Source organism: Dendrobates tinctorius, unplaced genomic scaffold (genome assembly GCF_039654945.1).
Source record: "Dendrobates tinctorius isolate UK_male_01 unplaced genomic scaffold, ASM3965494v1 ptg000120l, whole genome shotgun sequence".
Classification (NCBI taxonomy): Eukaryota; Metazoa; Chordata; class Amphibia; order Anura; family Dendrobatidae; genus Dendrobates; species Dendrobates tinctorius.
This window is the reverse complement of record NW_027361788.1, coordinates 22,409,605-22,433,472: the sequence shown is the minus strand read 5'-3', so window position 1 is coordinate 22,433,472 and position 23,868 is coordinate 22,409,605. Positions and strand designations below refer to the sequence as shown.

The 23,868-nt window shown below is 44.6% G+C and overlaps 1 protein-coding gene across 1 annotated transcript in view; it reads right to left on the bottom strand.

The window, feature by feature from the left end:
- BGN (biglycan) overlaps positions 1-19,034 on the bottom strand; it is a 118,661-nt gene extending 99,627 nt beyond the window's left edge. The window contains exon 1 of the mRNA XM_073590904.1: positions 18,738-19,034. The gene's annotated coding sequence lies outside the window, so the exon portion shown is untranslated. The remainder of the gene's footprint in view (positions 1-18,737) is intronic.
- Positions 19,035-23,868: the final 4,834 nt, after the last annotated feature.

Sequence of the window (23,868 nt, the reverse complement as noted above, 5' to 3'; positions counted from 1 at the left end):
CTTATTATGTTTCTAGTAGCTACTTCTGTCTACTTCCCAAATTCCACTGAAATGTCCACAAAATATTTTATACTTGGAGCAATCTTGTATCTGCTGGAAAGATTTTAATAGGAAATGAAAAAATGTCTCCTTCCAGATCAAACAAGTGGAGAGATTGTCCTTCTACCCGCAGTGTGCTGATGATGGTGACAAGACCAGTGCATAACGGGGAATAAAGATGGCCAAAAGAGGTTCCCAAAAAGTTCCAGATTAGTCAGAGAATCTCTGAGTCTGGGGGTTGGGTGGAGGGGCTCTATAGCAGTTGTTGGTAGATGAACTATGGATTGTCCACCTTTGGGGACAAATTTATTTTCCTACTTAAAGGGAATCTGTCACCCATATTTATTGATATCATGTAAAGATATCACTAAATTGTGCATCCCATAAGGATTCTAGTAGGGCTTTTGACTCCCCCCGACCCCGCACCTTTGAGGCATAAATACCAGCGCGGTCTATGCCCCGGAAATGTGTCCTGCATGTGAAGACTTCCGGGGCGTAGACCGCGCTGGAAAATACTGGCGCTTGCACAGTAGCGATTTTATGCTTCACCCACAGTTGGGAAAGCATACTGCGCAGGCACCGGGGGCCTTTACATTGCACAAGCGCGGAAACCAGCAGCCTCTGTGGTATTCACAGATAGAGATTACGTGAAGCAAGCCGAGGAGGTGGGGGGGAGAAGACTACTAAGCCACGCCCATCGGACCGGACCGCGGCGATTTGCATACATCCCCAACAAGCTAAAAAGGTATTTATGCCTCAAAGATGCGGGGTCGGGGGGAGTCAAAAGCCCTACTAGAATTCTTATGGGACGCACAATTTAGTGATATCTTTACATGATATCACTAAATATGGGTGACAGATTCCCTTTAAATGCATGCACTTTTGGCTATAAATCAATTTTGTAATTTTTTTAAATTAAAATATAGCTCAATTTGCCTTAAATAACCTGTGTCTATTGCTGGCTGCTGAATGAGTTAACTGAGAATCCATCAGCGAGCTTCCTCTGAGAGGAGTGGTTGTAGCTTATCTGTCTTGTTCTAAATTCGTTGGTGTTGAATTGTGTTCAAATACCAAATCAAAGTTGAGCTGAAGATTCACGTGATCATAAATCAGCTTTTGTGTTGCACCTTCTATTGCTGGTTGCAGAATGAGTTAACCAAGACCCCGTCAGTGAATTTATTCTGCCAAACCAATTAGAGAATTTGTAATTATTTTAATCCTTTTTCTGAGCTCCTCTCAGCTGATTTATGACCACAGACCACTTCAAAGTTGAATTTGCAAGGAAGCGAAGAGCTTATAACAGCCAAATGATGCAAAATTTTTGCAAAAATTATTTTTAGCCTCAAATACATGCATATAAGAATGGAATAAAATTGTTCTTAAAGATGTACAAACCATCCCAGGCTGACTGGACATTTGGTACCTCTCATTGTATTCAGTTATGCTGTATTTTGTTATTTACTGAGCTTTTAGTTAAGGCATTATCGACTGGACCAATCAAGGACTGTCATACGAGTTTTATGCTCCATTCTCTTGGTGACCTCTGTTGGTTTGTAGAGTTGGTGGCCTCTGTTGGATTGTAGAGTCGATGACCTCTGTTGGCTTGTAGAGTTGGTGACATCTGTTGGTTTGTAGAGTCAGTGACCTTTGTTGGTTTGTAGAGTTGGTGACCTCTGTTGGTTTATAGAGTTGGTGGCCTCTGTTGGCTTGTAGTGTGGGTGACCTCTGTTGGTTTGTAGAATCATTGACCTCTGTTGGTTTGAAGAGTCGGTGGCCTCTGTTGGTTTGTAGAGTCAGTGACCTTTGTTGGTTTGTAGAGTTGGTGACCTCTGTTGGTTTATAGAGTTGGTGGCCTCTGTTGGCTTGTAGTGTGGGTGACCTCTGTTGGTTTGTAGAATCATTGACCTCTGTTGGTTTGAAGAGTCGGTGGCCTCTGTTGGTTTGTAGAGTCGGAGACCTCTGTTGGTTTGTAGAGTTGGTGTCCTCTGTTGGTTTGTAGAGTTGGTGACCACTGTTGGCTTGTAGCATTGGTGACCTCTGTTGGTTTTGTAGACTTGGTGAAATCTATTGTTTGTAGAGTTGGATTCCTCTGTTGGTTTGTACAGTTGAGGACCTCTATTGGTATGAAGGTTCACCAAGGAGCCAACTGTTTTTTGTGTTTTGTGCATTATCTTGAATGTTATCATTCTGATCCAAAGAGCTGAAGTCTCATGTTAAATGGAAATGGACAAAACTCTAAGCTTCTTTCCTAGAATAATCTTGTGATCTTGTTTAGACATGTTTTATACAGTGCAGATCTACGTTACGATGGAACGACCATGGTGGCAGAGATTCCATACATAACAATACAATGACATGACAGGCATTCCTACCGCCAATTGTACACCTTCTTACCTAGGAATACACTCCTAGGGCAGGGGCAATCTAGTATTCCTGCCAGTGTATTCAGTGCACTTGTAGAAAAAGTGATTATATGTATTTATATATACTATATGTATTGTAACATTCCACACTATGAGTGGACGGGGAGTACTCACTTGGCTGGTCATTTGAGGTAGATACTGGGACACTTAGGATTAAAAAAAAGTCCTTTCGGTTTATTAAGTACAGCATAAAGCGCTTCTCAGGAACTTAGTAACATGCAGCCGCCAGTGCAATGTCCATGAAACAATCAGCTTTACAGCATCTCCACAGTCCCTCACTGACCCCGGTCAGCATACCACGGATTCCTGTCTGTTACCTGTTGGTGTCGGCCACACAGGTTCCCGGATTCCTCTTATCCTTAGAGGTATCCCATAAACACTCCTTCCTGACCCCGGTCAGTATCACTCAAGGTTGTCAGACCATCCACTCCGGAGGTATCTCACAGACCTCCTTCCTCTGGCTCAGACTAGCCAGCACTGCCACATGTGCCAAGCAAGCAGGCTCCATTAGGTAGCCTGTAACCATACCCACAGGTGAGGTAACATCACATGCACTGGTCATGTGATCATGACATCACTGCAGGTCCTCATACTCCTGCAGGGAAAAGGGGTGCAGTGAGCACCCTCACTCAGGGGTGAGGCATATGGGTAGCCAGACCCTCCCATTTCTCATAGCTACCCGCAACCTGGACCCAGGTGCACTAAACATCTTTAGTGCTCAAGTGCACTAGAGACAAAATACTCCAGGTTACATCGCAGGGAGCATCCATCCCTGTGACATATACCTCCCATTATATATATACACTGCTCAAAAAAATAAAGGGAACACTTCAACAACAGAATATAACTCGAAGTAAATCAAACTTCTGTGAAATCAAACTGTCCACTTAAGAAGCAACACTGTTTCACAATCGATTTCACATGCTGTTGTGCAAATGGAATAGACAACAGATGGAAATTATTGGCAATTATCAAGACACCCTCAATAAAGGAGTAGTTCTGCAGGTGGGTTACCACAGACCACATCTCATTACCAATGCTTTCTGGCTGATGTTTTGGTCACTTTTGAATGTTGGCTGTGCTTTCACACTCATGGTAGCATGAGACGGACTCTACACAAGTGGCTCAGGTAGTGCAGCTCATCCAAGATGGCACATCAATGCGAGCTGAGGCAAGAAGGTTTGCTGTGTCTGTCAGCGCAGTGTCAAGAGGCTGGAGGCACTACCAGGAGACAGGCCAGTACACCAAGAGACATGGAGGGGGCCGTAGGAGGGCAACAACCCAGCAGCAGGACCGTTACCTCAGCCTTTGTGCAAGGAGGAACAGGAGGAGCACTGCCAGAGCCCTGCAAAATGACCTCCAGCAGGCCACAAATGTGTATGTGTCTGCACAAACGGTTAGAAACCGACTCCATGAGGATGGTCTGAGTGCCCGACGTCCACAGACATTAAGCCTGGTTAATAATGGAGAGGTGCCATTAAGACACCTCTCCATTATTAATCCACTAGTCTGAAAGGATTAAAAAAACACAGGCGTTAAGAATAAAGACTTTTAATGAAATAAATAAACACATTTTTTCTATCTTTATTTAACTCACAATCCAATCGAAGCCATCGTTCTCCCGTAAAAAATCCAAAATAAAAAAGCAACAATATCCCATACCTGTCCGCCGTACAGTCATGTCCCACGATGCAATCCATCTGAATGGGTTAAATAGTTCACAACCAAGAGCGGTGCTAATGCGACCAGGAATGGAATGAAGGAAAAGCTGCTTGCGCAGCCTCCCTGCCTGGCCGGAGATGAATTGATTAGCATGGGAAAGTTTCTGGACTTTTTCCCACGCTGTCAGTTCACCACGGGTCAGGCGGGGATCCATTATATGTCCATTTTGCAATATTCATGAATATTTGAGGCCATGGATCCATTATATGTCCATTTTGCAAGCCAGCGAGAAAATCTTGCCGTATAGATGCCATACGGATGTCACACGGATACTTAGATGCGAGAAAATCTCATCCTCGCATTGCACATGGATGACATACGGATCACTGTTCAGGGAACATTTGTCCGATTTTCGTCCGTAGAAAACGGACCGTATTTTTATACGTTGTGTGTGACTCTAGCCTTAGGATGACTCTTGAAATAAATTATGTGAGTCTAGCCCTTCATACTAATCCAATTACATGAATACTTTAGTTTTAAATACTTTAGTTTTTACATTCCACATCCTTCTTTGTTTAGTCTACAGCTTTAGTCCACTATTACTATATCTGCCAGGTTCATGGTGATATAAAATATTTCATGGACCACCGAGCACAGGGAATATTGTGTTAAGGGATACATTCACACACACAACAGATTTATTGGAGAAATTTTGATGATAAATCCATTCCATCTATCTGATTTGTTGTTTCTGAACAAATTGAGTGGATTTCTGGTTTCTTCAATTTGAAATAATCGTTCATAACTCAGTAACATATCAGCCTTATGTCAATGTGATAATAGCACTTTTTGAAATGATTACTGTAATATAGGGACCAGGATAATATAATATTAATAATAATAATTATAATCTTTATTTTATATAGCGCTAACATATTCTGCAGCACTTTACAGTTTGCACACTAAGGCTTCTTACACAATTGCCGTGTTTTTGCGGCCTGTTTTTGCATCCCCAATAAATGTCTATGGGGGCGCAAAAACGGGCCGCAAAAATTCGTCGGAGCGCCGTACACCATATGGCCATGAATTGAATATCAATGAGGCAACAAAAACAATGGAAGTTTGCCCAGTGTGGTATTTTTGCGGTACACCGTGAAGACCATATTTGCGGAATGCCGTATTCTTTTTTCCTACTTTTCAAAAGCTATTCCAAACCAGAAAAACGGCGATCCGAGACGTTTATTGTGGCCCGTTTTTGCGGAAAACTGAGCAAATGACGTTAATGCGGCCCGCAAAAATGGGCAGTAAGAAACACGGCAAATGTAAAAGAAGCCTAATTAGCAAGTGCCAGATAGATTATACCAAGATTGGTGGTGCAAACTCCACGTTGTGTGGAAATGTAATATAACACCCATAGACATCCTTGTGACTATACTGTGCTCCTGCTATTAAAATCTGTGTACAAAATCTGCTGCATTATATTGTAGCATGCTCCACTATATGCTTCTTAAAGGGAACCTCTCAGTTCCCTCAATGCTTCCAAACTGCAACCATAATGTTAAAATGGAGTATTACTGCACTACAACAGTCCCTCATGTTCCACACAAACATTTCTTTATCATAAAAGCAACTTTTAATGTTAAGCTCGTCTTATGCTAATTAGCCAGGACAAGTTCGATGGGGTGTCACCTGCCCAAGACTAGTCTGGCCCTTGCTTCTTCCTGTAATCACACCCCTTTGGGTGTGATTGACATCCTTCACTACTATCCGTTTCATTCTAGTACCCACTGTGCATGCGCACGTCTTCTGCTCCAAGCATCCCTTCCTGAGCATGCGCTTTGAAGTCAAGAAGACTGATCCCTGACTTCATTTGCACATGCCCAGAACGCAGAAGTGACTGAGATGTGCTCAGGAAGGGATGCTGGGACCAGAAGTCTCATGCATGCGCAGGGCTGGACTGAAGCTTACATCAGTGAAAGATGTCAATCGCACCCAATGGGGCATGATTACAAGAACTGATAGTGCACCTGTCTGGGGAATGTGATGTGGTAGGGGGCCGGATTGGGGGGTGGTCCACTGCTTACCACGACCGGACGATGCAAAGACGAGACGGAAGCAGAATTCAGTTGTAACAGATCCGGGTTTATTGGCCGTCCTCCTGACGACTTTAGCCATGCACCGCAGTTCCTTTGCAGCTCTCCGTTTCCAGGCCCAGGTACCTTTCACCTTTCCTTTAGTCGTGATGACGTCCCTCGTGGATCTTTCGCTGGGGCTGTCCTAGACCAATCTACCGCCAGCGCTTCACCTGCCCGAGGTCGTCGTCCAACCGGTACCCCCGGGGCCTCATCTGTCCTGCGGAATGTCGTGTCAGGGCCACCCCCCTGACTGTCTTCTCCTGTCAGTCCCCTGGTCGAGCTCTTCACTGTTCTCGTCTTCTGTCCTGAGTCTTCCTCTGCTGAGCTCCTCCCGGGACTAGCCTAGCCTCTGGAACCCCAACCAGTCCTATTTATCCCCTCTTTCACTGGGAATTTCCCTCCTGGGTTCCTATCTCACCACCCCCCATGACTAAGCAGTTTCTATAGCCGTAAGCTGATGTTAAGTCCAAAACTACACTCCCCCCAGCCATCTTGTGGTCAATTTTCGGTACTGCACTCCCTTTTCATTCTCTCCCTGCTGTTATCTTTCTGTCATTGCCAATCTCCGTCTGTAGTGCACAAATTGTCCCCTCCTACTTCCAGTCAAGTCTGTCCGTCAAGTCACTTTCCCCACACTCTCCCTTCCTTTGTCCATTGTCGTCCCGACAATCGTACTCCCTACCTACGTCGTCCTAAAGCTTGTCCACAGTCTGTTGTCGGACTGGTTATTGGGCCAAACCGGCTGCCCACGGGGGCCGAACCAAACCGAGAGCACCATGCTCCGAGCAGCCTACTGCTACTCGCCAGCGTGCACGCCACGTAACAACTTCTTTCAGGTTGGCGAGGTCCACACGGACTACTCTACGGCGTGTACCTCCCACTGCTCTCCCCTTCTACTACCTTCAGCTGTCCGGAGCGCCATGACCGAGGCCTTTTGCCTACCGGGTCATCATTGGCGCCCGCCCGTCCTTTGGGGTGTCTGTGGTGTCGGGGACCTGACTGATGGACCACTGTCTGGTTCGATATCTCTCCTCTCTTCGTCCTTCACTTAAAAGAGTCATGGTCGGCGTCTTCATTACATCTACCTCGTACCCGGGACCTGTTACACACACATTTTTTTTTGGTTACACACACTACTCATTAAATCAACTTTTAGCACACCGTTATCTCTACTTTAATAACAATATGAGTTACCCAACAGGGGTAACTCCTTTTTCCCTTTTTTGCTTTTTCATTTTTTTTCCTTTTTTTTTTCTTGTCTTTCAACATAACATTTTAAAACAGAACATAAATACTCCCCCTCCCTTTAACATGAGTACTTCCTCTCCCATATCCCCGCTATGCCAGGAGCAAACAATCAACAATAAAACATGTCCCTTATCTTGGACGTCGAACTGTCCTCTTGGGGCCAGCACAACGATGCAGCGAAATCCCAACAGTCCGGGCCATCTCCTGATGGCCGATGATGTGCCAGTCCAGCAGGGGAACCCCACAGCCGTGAGGTTCCCGGGATGTCTCGACTATTCCTGAGCCCAGAGTGTTCTTTTTGCCCAGGGCTCAGGGGTCATCTCCCTCCTGAGAGATGAGTCAAAAGGGGTAGAAGGGGCCGAAAGTGGTTCCACGGAGTGTGTTCTGCGCCATTTCTCTACTTGGGGAGCAGCAGTACACCACCGGTGGTGGCATGGACGCGCTCATCTCTGTCGACGTGGTGGCTTCGCTCCATCCGGCCCACAGCTACTGCAGTTCCAACCGCAGGTGAGGGACCGGGGTCGTTGACTGGTGAGAAGAGGAGCGGCGAAGCTGGGGCCTGCTAGTGTGGATGGCAGACAGCTCCGCAGAGGCAGCGGAGCCCGATGACCCGGCTGAAGCCGCAATCCGGAGCGGGGTCGGAGCAGCCTCGGACCTTGATGGGCAGGCCGCAGCCACGGTAGGGAGTGCGGCAGAGGCGGCCCCGGACATCAGTGAGCAGGCCGCAGCTGGAACCATGAGCGAGGCAGAGGCGGCCGCGGGTGCCGCCGGGTTGGCCGTGGCCGGCGCCGCAATTGAACCAGAGGCGGCCGAGGAGCAGGCCGCAACCAGAGTCGCAGACGGGGCCGGAGTGGCGGCCGGCACTGGTGAGGTGGCCGCAGGGGAGGCCAGAGTGGCGGCATGCTTCGGGTGGTAAACCGCTGCTGCCAGGTGGAACGCAGCAGCGTCGGCCACGGCTTGTTTCCGCACCGACGATGCGGGCCTAATCGCCGCCGGGCGGGGTGGCTCAGGGTGGTGGGTGAGAGCGTTGGTCGGCCCAGCTGAGGCCGCAGAGCCCTCCGCAATGGGGCTGCTGGAAAACAGGAGGCCGCGCGGGGAGGCCGAGTGGTGGGGGCCGCTTGCGGAGCTGCCGGCAGAGCCGGGGGAACTCTCACCTTCCCCGGGGCCGCGGCTTTCTGCAGGTTGTTCCTCTGTTCTCCCAGAAGTCGGTCCGGGAAGCAGCTGGCCTCCGCTGCTCCTCTGCATCTCCTGTTCCCGTCGTCTGGCGCCCGCCGCTGCTCTTCATCCTGCCCTTCGGCAGGACCAGCCTCCAGGCCGGATAGTTCCGCAGGGACGGCCGGCGATAGTTCCTCTAGCGGCCGCCCTGGTAATCCACTTCAGCGCCACCCCCCTACTGCTCGCAGGTCACGAGCGTTGCAGGGGCACAGAGTCTCATTCGGGTTTTCTTTGGATGGGTCCAGCCACAGTCCCAATTGGTATTCCACTCGGGCACCGTCTCGCAAAGTTTTTTTTTTTTTTCCATTCCGGATCCTCCAATGACAGCCAATGGTCCGGAACAAAGTCTCAGATTTGTAATCCACAGGCGAGCAAATTTGTAATCCACAGGGGAGCAAACTTGTAATCCACAGGTGGGCAGCTCAAGTCCTTTTGGGTTCTCCAGGCGCAAGCCTGCCGCAGAAGCTGTAGTATTGGCGGCGGCGATCCTGCCGACTACGCCAAATGTGGTAGGGGGCCGGTTTGGGGGGTAGTCCACTGCTTACCACGACCGGACGATGCAAAGACGAGACGGAGGCAGAATTCAGTTGTAACAGATCCGGGTTTATTGGCCGTCCTCCTGACGACCTTAGCCATGCACCGCAGTTCCTTTACAGCTCTCCGTTTCCAGGCCCGGGTACCTTTCACCTTTCCTTTAGTCGTGATGACGTCCCTTGCGGATCTTTCGCTGGGGCTGTCCTAGGCCAATCTACTGCCAGCGCTTCACCTGCCCGAGGTTGTCGTCCAACCGGTACCCCCGGGGCCTCGTCTGTCCTGCGGTACGTCGTGTCAGGGCCACCCCCCTGACTGTCTTCTCCTGTCAGTCCCCTGGTCGAGCTCTTCACTGTTCTCTGTCTTCTGTCCTGAGTCTTCCTCTACTGAGCTCCTCCCGGGACTAGCCTAGCCTCTGGAACCCCAACCAGTCCTATTTATCCCCTCTTTCACTGGGAATTTCCCTCCTGGGTTCCTATCTCTCCGCCCCCCATGACTAAGCAGTTTCTATAGCCGTAAGCTGATGTTAAGTCCAAAACTACACTCCCCCTGCCATCTTGTGGTCAAAGTTCGGTACTGCACTCCCTGTTCTGTCTCTCCCTGCTGTTACCTTTCTGTCATTGCCAATCTCTGTCTGTAGTGCACAAATCATCCCCTCCTACTTCCAGTCAAGTCTGTCTGTCAAGTCACCTTCCCCACAGTGACACCACATCAGACTATTCCTGACTAATTACCATAAGACGTGCAGTTTTTTCTTTTTAAGTAAAAAAAAGATTTGTATAACAGCAGGGACCTTATGGTAATACAGTAATAGGCTAATTTAACCTTATGGTGGCAGTTTGGGAGCCAGGGGTGTAATGATCGCAGTCAAAGATGGTTCGACTTGGCCCATCTGGGAGGGAGGCCCTCTAGCACCAATTTCACCTGGATGTCCATCTTCGGACACACATTCAGGTGAAACGCCAGCTCCTTATGCTGCAATACAATCAACAGCCAATCAAGTCCTGTGCCGGTTACAGAAGAGGATGCAACACGACATGGGAGCAGAGGAAGGTAAGAATAATTGCTTGTTTCTTTTGAAAATGTGCTGGAAAAGAACTAAAGGGATCCTGGATGGAGGGGCATTATACCAGGATTGGTACATTATACCAGAATGAGGGCATTATGCAAGAATGGGAGACATTATACCAGAATGAGGGCATTATACCAGGATGGGAGATATTATACCAGGATGGGGGACATTACACCAGGATGGGGACATTATATAAGAATGGAGACATTATACCAGGATGGGGGACATTATACCAGAATGTTGGACATTAAACCAGGATGGGGGACATTGTACCAGAATGGGTCCATCATGCCATGATGGTGTCATTATACCAGAATGGGAGACATTTTGACAGATTGGGAGACATTATACCAGGATGGGGGACATTACACCAGGACGTGGACTTTAAGATAGAAGGAAAGCAGCATACAAAGATTGGGACATTATACCAGAATGGTGACATTTATGCCTGGGGGAATTATTACATGAGGGGAAAACACATATGTTTTTATAGAATCTAGAATGTTGCAAAGGCCCATACATCTGACCAACATGCAGGTGGGGGCCCAAGTCCATATTTTGCACTGGGGCACATTGGACTCTAGGTACACTACTGTTAGAAGCCATGGTGGAACTGGCATGTTCACTTTCATAATTTCATATTAAATGGCCAGGCCATATATAGGCACAATATGGCAGCACACATAGAAATTACAACTGTGTAATATAAAGACTTATATACTCTATATGACAGCTCTGTGCACATGGTACTTCATGGTGATGAAGCATGTGGGACCAATAGAAACAAGTGTCATTGCCCTGTAGACCATCTGAACTTGGACCATCACTGATTTACAGGTTGATTGCCATATCCTATATAAAATACCTAAAAACATGATTCCAAGCCCTGATGAAGTCTAGCAAAAACTGTACCTGAGGGGGTGCAGGTCTTTATTTGTACCCAAGTCCTTGTGCCTCTAAAGGGCCAAACATCCTCTACTTCATTACATCAGTATTCTGAATTGCAAATGGCACCGTTACATTTCTTTCATGGGGCCTGGGCACTTCAAACTATGGTCAAAAACGGATTCAAGGAAGTCCAACAGGTTCCACTGCCCCATATGATGGGGCAGTACTAGAAATGGTGCACAATATTTGAGAACCCAATAACAGGTTTCGAATTAGGGCCTAAAAATTCTAGTTACACGTCTAAGTGTGGTCAACTCTTCTGCAGCATCCCTAACAACAACACGGGTCAACTTAGAGGCATGGAGTTCCAGCATGGTCACCAGTATGCTGGAGAGGCTGCAACTATTGATTACAACAACCATCTGGTTATCATAACGTTCCACTAATTTTTGTAGGTAAGGTTCCATATGTTTAAGCGTGTCTCTATAATACTTTAGACTTCTATGATATGATACCATTGCTAAACATTCCAGACCCTCCGGCGTGTGTGAAATTGGGCAAGCCTGTCTTATTTTGCTTTCTCTTAAGTCACAGTAAGTCTGAGACAGGAGGTTTCGCCTCTACCAGACTAAGCATTTTCCATTCCATACAGCCAAAATAACCCTTTTTTCTAGAACACATTAGAGGTAAAAAGCACCAAACCATATGACTTTAGAGAATTTTTCCATACCTCTGTCAGTTCAGCCATAATATCTCTTCTTTTCTTCTTTTCTCATCTTCTCTAGAAACTAGCAAAATGTTCTGCATGCCATCCATTATAGATTTCAACTTAGTGTCAAAATAAACTTTACCACAAAAGTGCCTACTTGGTGATACTTATAGTTTCCCAATCTACAGTTGGTTATTATGGTCAAGACAACTCTAGGCAAAATATTATTTTTTTGCCAGAGTTGACTGGCCAACCTGAAGACTTAGCGATCTTCAAGTAGTCCCAGATTCTAATACAAATATCAGTCTCCTGCAGAAGAAGACATCCCCTTTAGGAGGTGACTTGAAACCAATCACTTTTGTGTCTTATATGTTATAAATAACCAATTAGATCTTATTAATGATCTGTCCTCTGTGTACATGTTATTATGTGTAGAGATGGGGGTAGATATATTTCGTTTGGTGGGACCAAGAAACCCAGTCTGACAAAGTTTTCTTGGGTCCAGGGATAAGGAGTCATTAGAGGTCCTCCTGGCCTGCTATCCCCAGATCATAACACGAAAATTCAATTATTTTGATCTACTAGGTCTCCTGTTGCTTTGATAGACAGTAAAGGGTATGTAAACAATCCACTAGTCATAACTCAAAAAAGTCCCCTGGATACTTCTGAAGGTGAAGATGCCGGGGCCTTCACCCTTGCCTTATCTCCTGAGTCTGCCTCCATTTGTTCTCTTCCCCCACCCAGGAAAGCAGGGGTGCTAATGTGTACCGTAGTACATCAACCCGACAAACAAGGCAACACAAACAAGGTTTAACAGAAATCTCCAGGCACACAAAATATTCACTCACATATAACAGAGGAATGCACCGGGGTGTGGAGGTAAAGGAATAAACCAAAATAGAGAAGGATAGGGAATTACCACGCAACGCATACACACCAAACAGTCACAGATAACTCTTCCAACTCTCCTTCTCATATGTGCTCCTCTCCCACCATTAGCCATGCAGCAAATGTTTGCTCTGACAAGGATTTGTAATAGAGCCCAGATTATGAAGGGGAAAGGAGTGGCTAACCGAGCACAGCTTTGAGCACAGTGACCTCCAACACAGCCGATTAACCCCTGTTCTGCTAGAAGGAATAAACACATTTAAAATGAAGAAGTGCTACTTCTCAGTGCCGAAGTAGGAGCAATCAGACGCTGCGGTCTTCTGGCTCCACACTGTCCCGGTAACTCCTTGACACAACCCTAATGATTATCACATCACAGGACTTAATGTTGGTGAGATTTCAGATGGTGGAAGATGGTCCATAATTTGAACAAAAATTACTTTCAGCTTCCAAAATATCGCCTTTTCACCTCAGAGACATAGCCAGGGGTTAGTTTTCAGCTCGGGGTGGGGGTGGGGTGAAACAACAGAGTGGGCCCCTAACTAGGTAACCCTGATTACAACTATGATGGCACGCCCTAACTGCGGGTAGAGATGAATCTCAGCAGTTGATCCTGCTGTTACTGAAAATAACTCACTTTTTCCAAGACCAACACTAATATTCCTGTCATATGGTGACCATACAATGGTAGAACATACAAGTGATCACAGTACAGTTATAGATAGTGACTTGCAACTGGCATGCTCTCAGAAGGAATTTTTCACTTTTCCCTTATTCTCCATTTTGCCCAGACTGAAATTACAAGTTCTTCCAGCCAGGACTCATCTGCAGAGATTACAGCAAAGACACATTTGACTTCTCACATTTCCAGCAGTGTTCCCATCTATTCCCAACCTGCACAAACCACTGAAGCCAAAGCTGAGTTGCTGATGCCATATGTGTTCCTATTACTGCTCCTGTTGTTTGGCACAATAGCAGTGTTCTTGTTAGTGCCCACATAGTAACGCCCAGCACTGTGCCCCCACATAATAACGCCCACTAACTGTGTCCCTTACAAAGCAAAATGCCTACTTTGTGCCCTCCAGATGGTAAAATTGTCCCATATAAAATATTAATGCCCTGAGCAAGAGCCCTAGAAAACTGTCCACAATTTGCCCCTAGAAACAAATAACACCCCATGCGCACCTTTGACGGTCACAATATGTTGTGTGCTCCTATAACAATAAAACTTAAGTGCCCACTTAACATTTAATAATGTCCCCTGAGTCCCCCATGTTCAACTCCCCTATGCACAGTATGATGGGCTCACAGATTCCCTATACACAGTATGATGAGCTGACAGCTCCTCTATACACAGAATGATTGGCCCACAGCTCCCTATACACAGCATGATAGACCATCGGCTCCCCTATAAACAGTATAATGTGCTCACATTTCCTCTATTCACAGTATGATGGGCCCACAGCTGCCCTATACACAACATGATGGTCCCACGCCTCCCCTATACACGGTATGATGAGCCTACAGCTCCCCTATATATAGTATGATGTCCCCACTGCTCTATCAAAACACAGTATAATGGTCCGCACTGTAGCACCCACACTGTATAATGGCTCACACAGTAGCCCCTCCACTCTAAAATTACTGCCACAGTAGTCCTCACACTTTGAAGACCATCACACTGTATGAAACCCACCTATAGTAGTCCCCAAACTGTATAATGACCCCCATATTAGCTTCCACATTGTATAATGTCCCCACATTAGCTAAAGGTGAATGTCGACCCACTGCACCACGGGCAAGACTTACCCTAAAGAGGCGTCACTAAGCGGCTGCCTAGTTTTTGCTAGCACCTCTGGTGGTGAGGATAGGTTGGCCCCAGGTAGTTGCCAGGTGTCACGCCAGGATAGTCCCTGGACCCGCAACAACTGACCACCGGGACAGCTCAGGTATGCGGAATAAAGGAGGGCGAGACAGAAGCTTAGTCAGATGCTCCAAGATCGAGGCAGGCAGCACGGGCTCACTATACAAGCCAGGATCAGGAATGGGGAGGTTAGAGGTGAGTGGGTAAATGAGCCAGGATGCTATCAGGATAAACAAATCAAACATGCAGCACAGCAAAAAGCTAGAGACGGGCCTCAACTAGGAACCTAAACCTAATTTTGGGTAAAGGTAAGGAGGGAAGAGTCGCCTTATATACATGTGCCTGACAGAGGCTAGGGAAGATGAATTCTGCAGGACACAGCAGGGTTAAATTCCTAGAGAAAACCAAAGAACAAATATCCTAAAATAAAAAAGTAAAAAATAAATAGCAAAATTTGCATAAAGGTAGTAATAATTAGGGTATTTAGTAAACATATATTTACTAAATACCCTTATTATTATTACTACCTTCATGCAATTTTTGCAATTTATTTTTTACTTTTTTATTTTAGGATATTTGTGTTTTGTTTTTGGTTTTCTCTGTGTAAAGGTCATGTGTTTATATGCATTTCCATTTTGCATACACATTAATTTACTTTTTCAGCTCAGACCTAGTTTCTCATTAAGTTTCTCATGGTTAATTTCCTGCAGGATCGGCCAGGTCTCACTATAGCCAGGTGGAGATAGCAGAGATACGCAGCCTAGTTTGGAAGTGCTGCATAGTGTCTGGTTCACAGCCTATTAGTCACGCCCCTACTATTCGATTAGGCGGGCTTGCCAGCACTTAATGCATCCCAGTGTGAACACCCCATCACGTGGGTTGCAAGCTTGTGTATTTTGGCCAAAATATCGACCATTACATTTTTTTTTGTATATTTTGCACTAGTTCTCAGGGTGCAGCCAAGCCCAGCACCTGGTCATGTATACAGGGGTGTTCACACTGCGATGCATTGAGAGTGTGCTGGCCAGCCCTCCTAATCGAATAGTAGGGGTGTGACTAATAGGCTGTGAACCAGGCACTATGCAGTTCCCTTGTGTGAACAGCACCCTATACGGGCCTTTATTGTGCAATTGAATATTAGGCAGTCGCCCCCTCCAGGAATGGGTATGTGGAGAGTGGCTGTTAATCCAGTATTTTGCACCTGTGTTGCTAACATCTTGCTATATGGGCTGGCTGCACCCTGTTGTGCATTTGTTCTAAGATCTGGGAAGGTAATCAGTGCTGCCTATTTTTCTGCTGTGCAATTTGAATTTTTGGAGGCTTTTAAGCCTTCTTTTGTGGCAGTGCTAATAGTTCACGCTATATTTTGGCCCACATATAGTTCCCACACTGTATAATGGCAACACAATTCGCTCCAATGCTGTATATTGGCCCCCATATTAGTTCCAACGCTGTATAATGGCCCCCATATTAGCTCTCACGATGTATAATGACTCCAAAATTAGTTCTCACGCTGTATAATGGCCCCACACCAGCTCCCACGCAGTATAATTGCCACACATTATCTCCCACGCTGTGTAATAGCCCCAACATTAGCTCCCACTGTGTATAATGATGCCAACATTAGCCCCCTCGCTGTATAATGACTCCATATTAGCTCCCACTCTGTATAAAGGCCCAAACATTAGCTCAGACGCTGTATGATGGCCTGCACAATGTATGAGGTGCCCCTACAGTAGTCCCTACAAAGTGTGAGGGGCTCCCATTCTTTGATGTCCCACAATTACACAACTTTTGTTCAAAGTAAAAAAACATCATATACTCATCTAATCCATGATCTTGATGAGTCCTCTGGCAAAGCGCGGGTGGACCAATGTGGTGATGTGCTGGTTGCTCATATAGGACATGAGTTCCAGCGTGGTGCATTGACATAATTGTGCCAGTACTCTGAAGTCTACTTTTTCCCAGAAAACGTCGTCCTGATCAATTCTCAGTAAACAAAAGACCATAAAAAGTGGCCTACTTGCTAGTAGCTCACAGCTAGTATGATTTTGCCAGTGTGACAATGTTGGCCAAACCATGAAGGTTCCTGGTGGCCAACAATCTGCTTAGTGATCACAGCAAACTTGATGTCCCTCTCCATTACAGATATGTACTTTCTCACATAAAACTAAATTATTATTTTGACTCTCATAAAAAAAAAGAACCTCTTATGCTGCCTACAAATTAATTGATAGCGTATTTACAATGGCAGAAAAGTGATTTCAACAGGAAATATCTCGTAGACAGCGGTTTATGGGCTGTGGTTGTAGCCATGAAATGAACAATATGGGGTTTCAAGCACTTACAAAGGGTGGAGGTTCTGAAAAGTCAGACCTCCCAGGTGGAGGTTTATCTGACAGCATTGCTGTAAAACGTCATTGATTTAGTGTTATAGACCCAATTTAAGATCTATAATGTAGTAATCTCTAGTGATATACACTACTGGAATTACTAATGATATGTAATCATAGGTGGCAATAGTGGTACATTAGCTTTACTGAAACTTTTACTATCATGATGCATATGGCTCAACTTAAACTTGTGATACCCATTAGATGAAAATTGGGTAAAATGACCAAGTTTGGCCTACAATTGTCTGCCAAAATGGTCATCTGCAAGTTCGGCCTGGCATGTTGATGATCAGATTGCCCATATACGGTACGTGATCCATGGTGATCAACCTGGGATGTTGATTGCACATACGTTTGATCCATGGTGATCAGCCTGACATGTCAATGGTCCGATTGTCCATATGTATGATCCATAGTGATCAGCCTAGCATGCCGATGGTCAGATTGACCATACATTTTATACAATATACTATTGATGGGCTAGATTGTGGCCAATCACAGTCTACGATGTATAGATCTCCACAATAGAAATAAAAAAGCCAAAATGTCCACAAATGAAGCAAGAATTGTAATAAGTTGTTAAATAACTTATTTATTTTTAATACCAACACATCAATCTCTTGCTAGTCTGCTGACCCAATAGGGTGATCAATGAGTGGAACAGGCTGCCACGAGAGGTGGTGAGTTCTCTTTCAATGGAACTCTTCAAACAGAGGCTGGAAAGACATCTGTTTGAGATGGTTTAGTGAATCCTACATTGAGCATGGGTGGGTCACAATGACCCTGAAGGTTCCTTCCAACTCCAACATTCTATGATTCTATGATATAAAACTGGGATTCAGACTATCATTGTGAAGATTAGATCAACTATAAACATAACCCCATGTACCGACCATATTTAATTTATGTCTTAAGAAGGATAGACTCATTACCTCTAAAACAAGTTCCAACACAGAAAAATGAGACCTGTGTCGTTATAAATAAAGTTATTTGAAAATAACATGTTTTTATCATATTTATCCTCTAGTATTCTAGTACCCAAGAAGACAAACATTCTTGTCGCGAGTTTGGCTCAAATTCATGCAAGGACCATATTATAAAGTATGATAACTTCATACACATATGAAATTCTGTAAAATGTGCCAAGATGGAGAATTCCTTTCATTTTAGTGCTGATAGTATATGTTGCAGAGTTCATGAGTTTTTGGACATCATTTGCACCCCTGACAAAAAAGCTACATCAAATCTATGTGAGATCCTGTGGTTTCTCTACTGGTGGTTACTAGAAGTGTCAGTCCTTCCCAAGCACTTCCACTGTCTCATTCATACACTGGAGAAGTTCCTCAAGGAAAATCTCTGGAGAATCTCTGCAGCCCTTTCAGAAAACTGCCAATTGTACCCACACAACAATGTACCACATGGAACCCAGCTGCATACCAATGAAGAATACTCTATTGACTGCGATTATGACTCTCTTCCACCACAGTTAGAAGATAAAAATTTTTTAAGAATTTCCAAAAGTTATAAACAAGGTTAAAGTATTTAGAAACTTATTTTTTGGGGGACAAATCAGAATTTTTGGGGACAATTAATACGGACATGTCAAGAAAAAAGTTCCTACTACACAACATAATGGACTTCAATCATGATAGAAGAACGTTCTACTGTACCTTGCTCTCTTTATGGTCTCTTCAGATAAAGTTTTTCTTACTTCTTTCTTCTCTACAACTTTGAATGCAGTTTCCAAAAAGGCTGTCTCTGTCACGAGACTTTATTGTTCCTCGATCCTTATGCTTCTTGACTTCCAATTCTTGTGTTTTAAGAAGGAGGCTCCCACCCTGCTTGCCCCCCTTAGTCCGACTGACTGGACTGGTGCTGTTAGCTGCAGGGTTTTGTGTGTGAGGTTTAAGGATGTAATTTCCTTGCAGACAGCACAGCACTCAATGCTCGGATTGCATTTACCTCCTCCTCCCCTTCTCCAGATATAATACATGTAAATGACTTGAGGTTTCAATGACATGTGGCTTTTATCATTACACCTGCCAAAAAATGACAAAAAATCCCTCATCTGCTGCTCTATCTTCCTCCAAATATTTTTCCGCAATGAAAAATATCCTAAGGAAAAAAATAATAAAACCCATTCCTTGTTTGTTTTTCTTTGATTATAGTGAATGTCAGGCTGTTTACAGACACTATTCCAAGACTACGTAATAGGGTCTGTTTGTAGATGGTGCCGAGATATTGAACACACGTGGAGCCAAGTGGGCCTGACACCATCGTGATGTGGTCCTTTTTTGAGGCTTAGTTCCTTATAGTTGTTGACTTTGTAGGAGAAAATAGTTAACTCCACCTGATGTTTAAACGTAGGAAAATGTCCACCTGCATAGGTTGCTTAGGGTGGGCACAGCGCAGTGAAATCATATACACCATGGTATAACTGACCTTCACCTCAAATTGTACATCCTACCAGGAGGATATAGGAATAGACTGGAGGACGCTCCCAGAGTATCTGGAATTCAAAATTCAAACTCTGGATTTAGCACATCTCCAAAAGACTACCTTTTTAAGAAGACCTCCATCCAGAGCCAATTTTTCTGTGCCAGTTCTTCAAGTAAGAGATTCACATTGTAGTTTTCTAAAGTGACGTTTCTCATGGTTCCTATGTGTCCTCCAGGACACTTCAAGCTTTTGTTCTACAGGAGAAGAGGTAAGGTGAAAACGCATTGTAATTTTGAGTGGTCGCCTCATAGAGTTTTCATTGTACCTCACGTTCTGTAGGATACAAGGTTGTAATACCATGCAGAAGACTTAGTTTTCTAAGGCAAAGTTTCTCAAGGTTCCTAAGTCTTTTGTAGTACATTGCATCCTTCTATTCTACAAAACGTGAAGTACAGTGAAAATTCTTTGAGACGACCACTCTATTTTCATTGTAATTTTAAGTGAGCATCTCAGAGAGTTTTCACTGTACTTAAAGTTCTGTAAAAAACAAGATTGAAGTGTTCTAAAGAACACTTAGTTTTCTAAGGCAAAGTTTCTCAAGGTTCCTAAGTGTTCTGTAGAACACTTCAACCTTGCGTTTTACAGAACTTAAGGTAAAGTGAAAGCTATCTGAGATGCCCACTCAAAATTGCAATGAAAATAGAATGGCTGTCTAAAAGAGTTTTCACTGTACCTCAAGTTCTGTAGCGCACAAGGTTAAAGTGTAGGGGTCCAAAACTTTATATTAGCACATTTTAGGGTTTTTAAGATTAACATAATTGGAGATCATCTGCTAAAAGTTCCCAACCAGTATGTCTAATAGTTCTTATTACAATCAGATGTGAATATTGTTACCCTCAGTATTCCCATGTCTGGCGTAGTGTGGAGAATATCCTTATAGAGCACATCTGGTGGTCACTGGAGACTTTCTCTCCAGGATGTTGAAAAAAATGATAAAGTAAGCTACACAGCTGTATAACTCTAGCCAAACTCGAGAGTAAGGAATAGTAATGCACTGGTTAAAAAAAAATTGCACCAAAAAGTATTTATAGCCATCTTGAGATGTCCACCTAAAATTGCATTAAAAATGGTCTTATAGGTCTTCCCAAAGAAGATGACCATTATATGGTTCAACTAAAAATGTTTCATAGAAGATCTGATATGGATATCTAATCTGGAAAAGAAGTGGTTTTCTCAAAAACGTGGTCTTTCGGAGAGGCTTATTTTTTTTATTTTGCATAAATAAAGTATATAAAGTAATTCCTTGGTATGTCCGTTTCTATGAAGTCTTCTGATCGAGGCAGAACTGAAATTGATCTGAGGTTGTGTTTGTAGCTCAAAGTGTTAACCCATGTTACCATTTGATGGTGAATTCCTTTAAGCAAAATTCATGAGCAAGTTTAATGGAAAGAATAATTTTAGTTTCACCAGGTGTTCCTTTCGCTAGCTTCATGTCCAGTTCTGTGCTTCAAAAGCAAGGCCAAACCCCTTCCCAATATGAATAGAAAGACAGGAAAGGTTGTTGGCTTAGCTATTGAAAATACCCATCAGCCAGTCCCCTTCATACACAGCTCTGATGACTTACCGACACCAGAAAGCTTGTATTAAGCACAGACCCAGAAGAAAACTATCAGGACAGGGATGGATCGACTCCCGGATGTACCGGACGTAACTAAAGTAGATTAGTAAATTATATAACTTGCTCTTTAAAACTCATTTATGGCTTTTTTAGGTCCATATCTTTCACTTTGATCATGTCGGTGTGTATCCATGATACATGGATTATGTTTAGCAGGGTTAGCGGTCAGACTTTCTTGGAAAGAATGATATTTTCGTAAGGAGAGAAGAATACAGACGAGTTCCAACATGAACCATAGAGAAAGCTGCAGCTCGGAGTATGTTGGACAGCAAGTAGTTGTCGAAGCAAGAATTCACCCCCCATGGAAGATAATGAAGTTGTATGTGATCAAAGCAATTAATTGTGGTCACTCTTGTCATGGCCAAAATGGCAGGAAGTCTGCAGTCTGCCTTATAGATCGAATTGTTTTATCCATGAATTCAACTTTTTGTGGAAGAACTGATGAATGTTTTGGGCACAGAGGGAGAAGTGAATTAATCAATGTGTTCATTAATAGTTGTCAACATTCATCTCTGGATCTTTTTTTTTCCAAGCACCAAAGAAATTGTTCCTAAAAGCTAACAATAGGCTCCATCTTCTCGTGTTTGTCCTCTAATAATTAGATTTGAGCCGTCATGCAGAAAATTAAAAACCTTCCCTGATTAATATGGCTTTAAGATATTAAAAACTGTGCGATCTCTGCTGGGCCTCCTTGCCCTATCCCTATCACCTATTTCACGCCAGTTTGGCTTACATGCCAACATTTCACTAATTGCTGTGCCTAAGTAATGGCAGCAACATCTCTCCTTGGTTTCCTTTAGGCCTCTTTCACACTTCAGTTTTTTACAATCAGTCACAATCCGCCAGGTTTTGAAAAAAACGGATCCTCAATTTTCTTTTGAGGATCCGTTTTTTTTCCCCATTGACTTCCATTAATGGCGGATTGTGACGGATTGCCGTCCGTTGCATCCGTTTTTTTTGAGGATCCGCCAAAAGTTGCTGTCCGTCACCATCCTCAAAGATTTCAAAACGGAGCTTGTAACGTTTTTTTCTCTGGCGGATCCTCCAGACACTCATTTAACCCGAAATTCTTTCTGGGTGCCGGACAAAAAAAATTCTCTCTCTCTCTCTCCTTTTCCAGGCTGCGATTCCTTTAAAATTCTTCATTTGTCGGATCCGTCCAAAAAACGGACGGGTGGCATCCGTTGTCATCAGTACTAAAACGGATCAGCCATCCGTCCTTTTGGCGGATTTTGACTGATGCAAAAAACTGAAGTGTGAAAGAGGCCTTAGGAAGCACTGCAAATATAAGCGTAAACCAATCCGGACCACAAACCAAACTCCCTAAATCTATACAGAGCCAAGACGAGGAGCCCCATAAACAAACTGCAGAATCCCCAAGCAGACCATACCCTCTATACAGGCCCCAGATCAGCCCCCCATTCTATGCAGACCCAAGAACCATCAATACAAACCAGAACCTTCCCACCTAGCTAGACCCAAGAACCATGTATATAAGCCAGAAAATACCCCTCTAGATAGACCCAAGAACCATGTATATAAGCCAGAAACTACCCATCTAGATAGACACAAGGACCATGTATGCAAACCAGAACCTTTTCATCTAGATAGACCCGAGAATTGTGTATACAAGCCAGAACCTACCCATCTATATAGATCCAAGAACCATGTGTCATGATCTCAGTGCGGGTTTGACTCGCACACGTGGGGTTAATGTCTGGAACCAGTGCTGATGACTGGCATTTCTGGGGTTAAAGGTTGTGATCCCAGTGTAGGCTTACCTGCACACCTGGGGCTTATGATTGTGGCCTCTCCCTGGTTCTGGGATAGCTTCTTATAGCCTCAGGACACTCCCATCCCCGTCAGTTATACTTTCGCCCTTGGCATAGTGTGGTGACCCCTGAGTGTGTTTGTGCTGTGTTCTTGTTTATCTGATACTCTGTCTATGACTCGGTCTGTTCTCTGGATACTGCTTGTTGGATTCTGCTTGGTACCTTCTATGACTGTTTGGTTTTGATCTCTGCTTGGCCCTGACTCTCCGTTCTGTCTCATCCCTGGTACTTTACTGTTATCTCTGTGTATGACCCGGTTTGTCTGACTTTGAGAAATCCTGTATTAGTGTTCTGTCTATCTCTGATAGCAGGACGCTAAGCCCCACCCCCGTGTGGTCACATGACCGTACGTCCTTCACTGCTCACTGACTTTAGCTTCTCCAGGTCCTGTTTCCTTGAACTATCCGGCCGTGTCTGACCCCGGGCCCCTCTGCAGTGTGGGTGAGTCTTTGCTCAGCGGTGGCTGCACGCCGACCTTAACAGGACCGTGACATTATAACTGACCGTTAAGTTTTTTTTTTTTTTTTTTCTCTGCTGAGAAATATGGATACCATACAATCTCTGGCTGAACAAATGAAAAATCTTAGTGAGATGTTTCAGGGTTCATCTCTGGAGCAGCAAGCTCTGGCTCGTTCTCAGCAGCAGGTTTCTGAGACGAGGGGCTTTAGCTGCTGGGTCTCTGGGGGCTGGGGCGAGTTGTTTTGGTGTCCCCAGAACCACCTGTAAAACTGCCTGATTTCTTTTATGGTAGCAAAAAGGAGTTCAGGGTCTTCATGGAAGGTTGCAAACTCTTCTTTAGTTTGAGGCCACGTTCCTCTGGGGACAAAAGTCAGAAGGTTGGGGTCATTATGT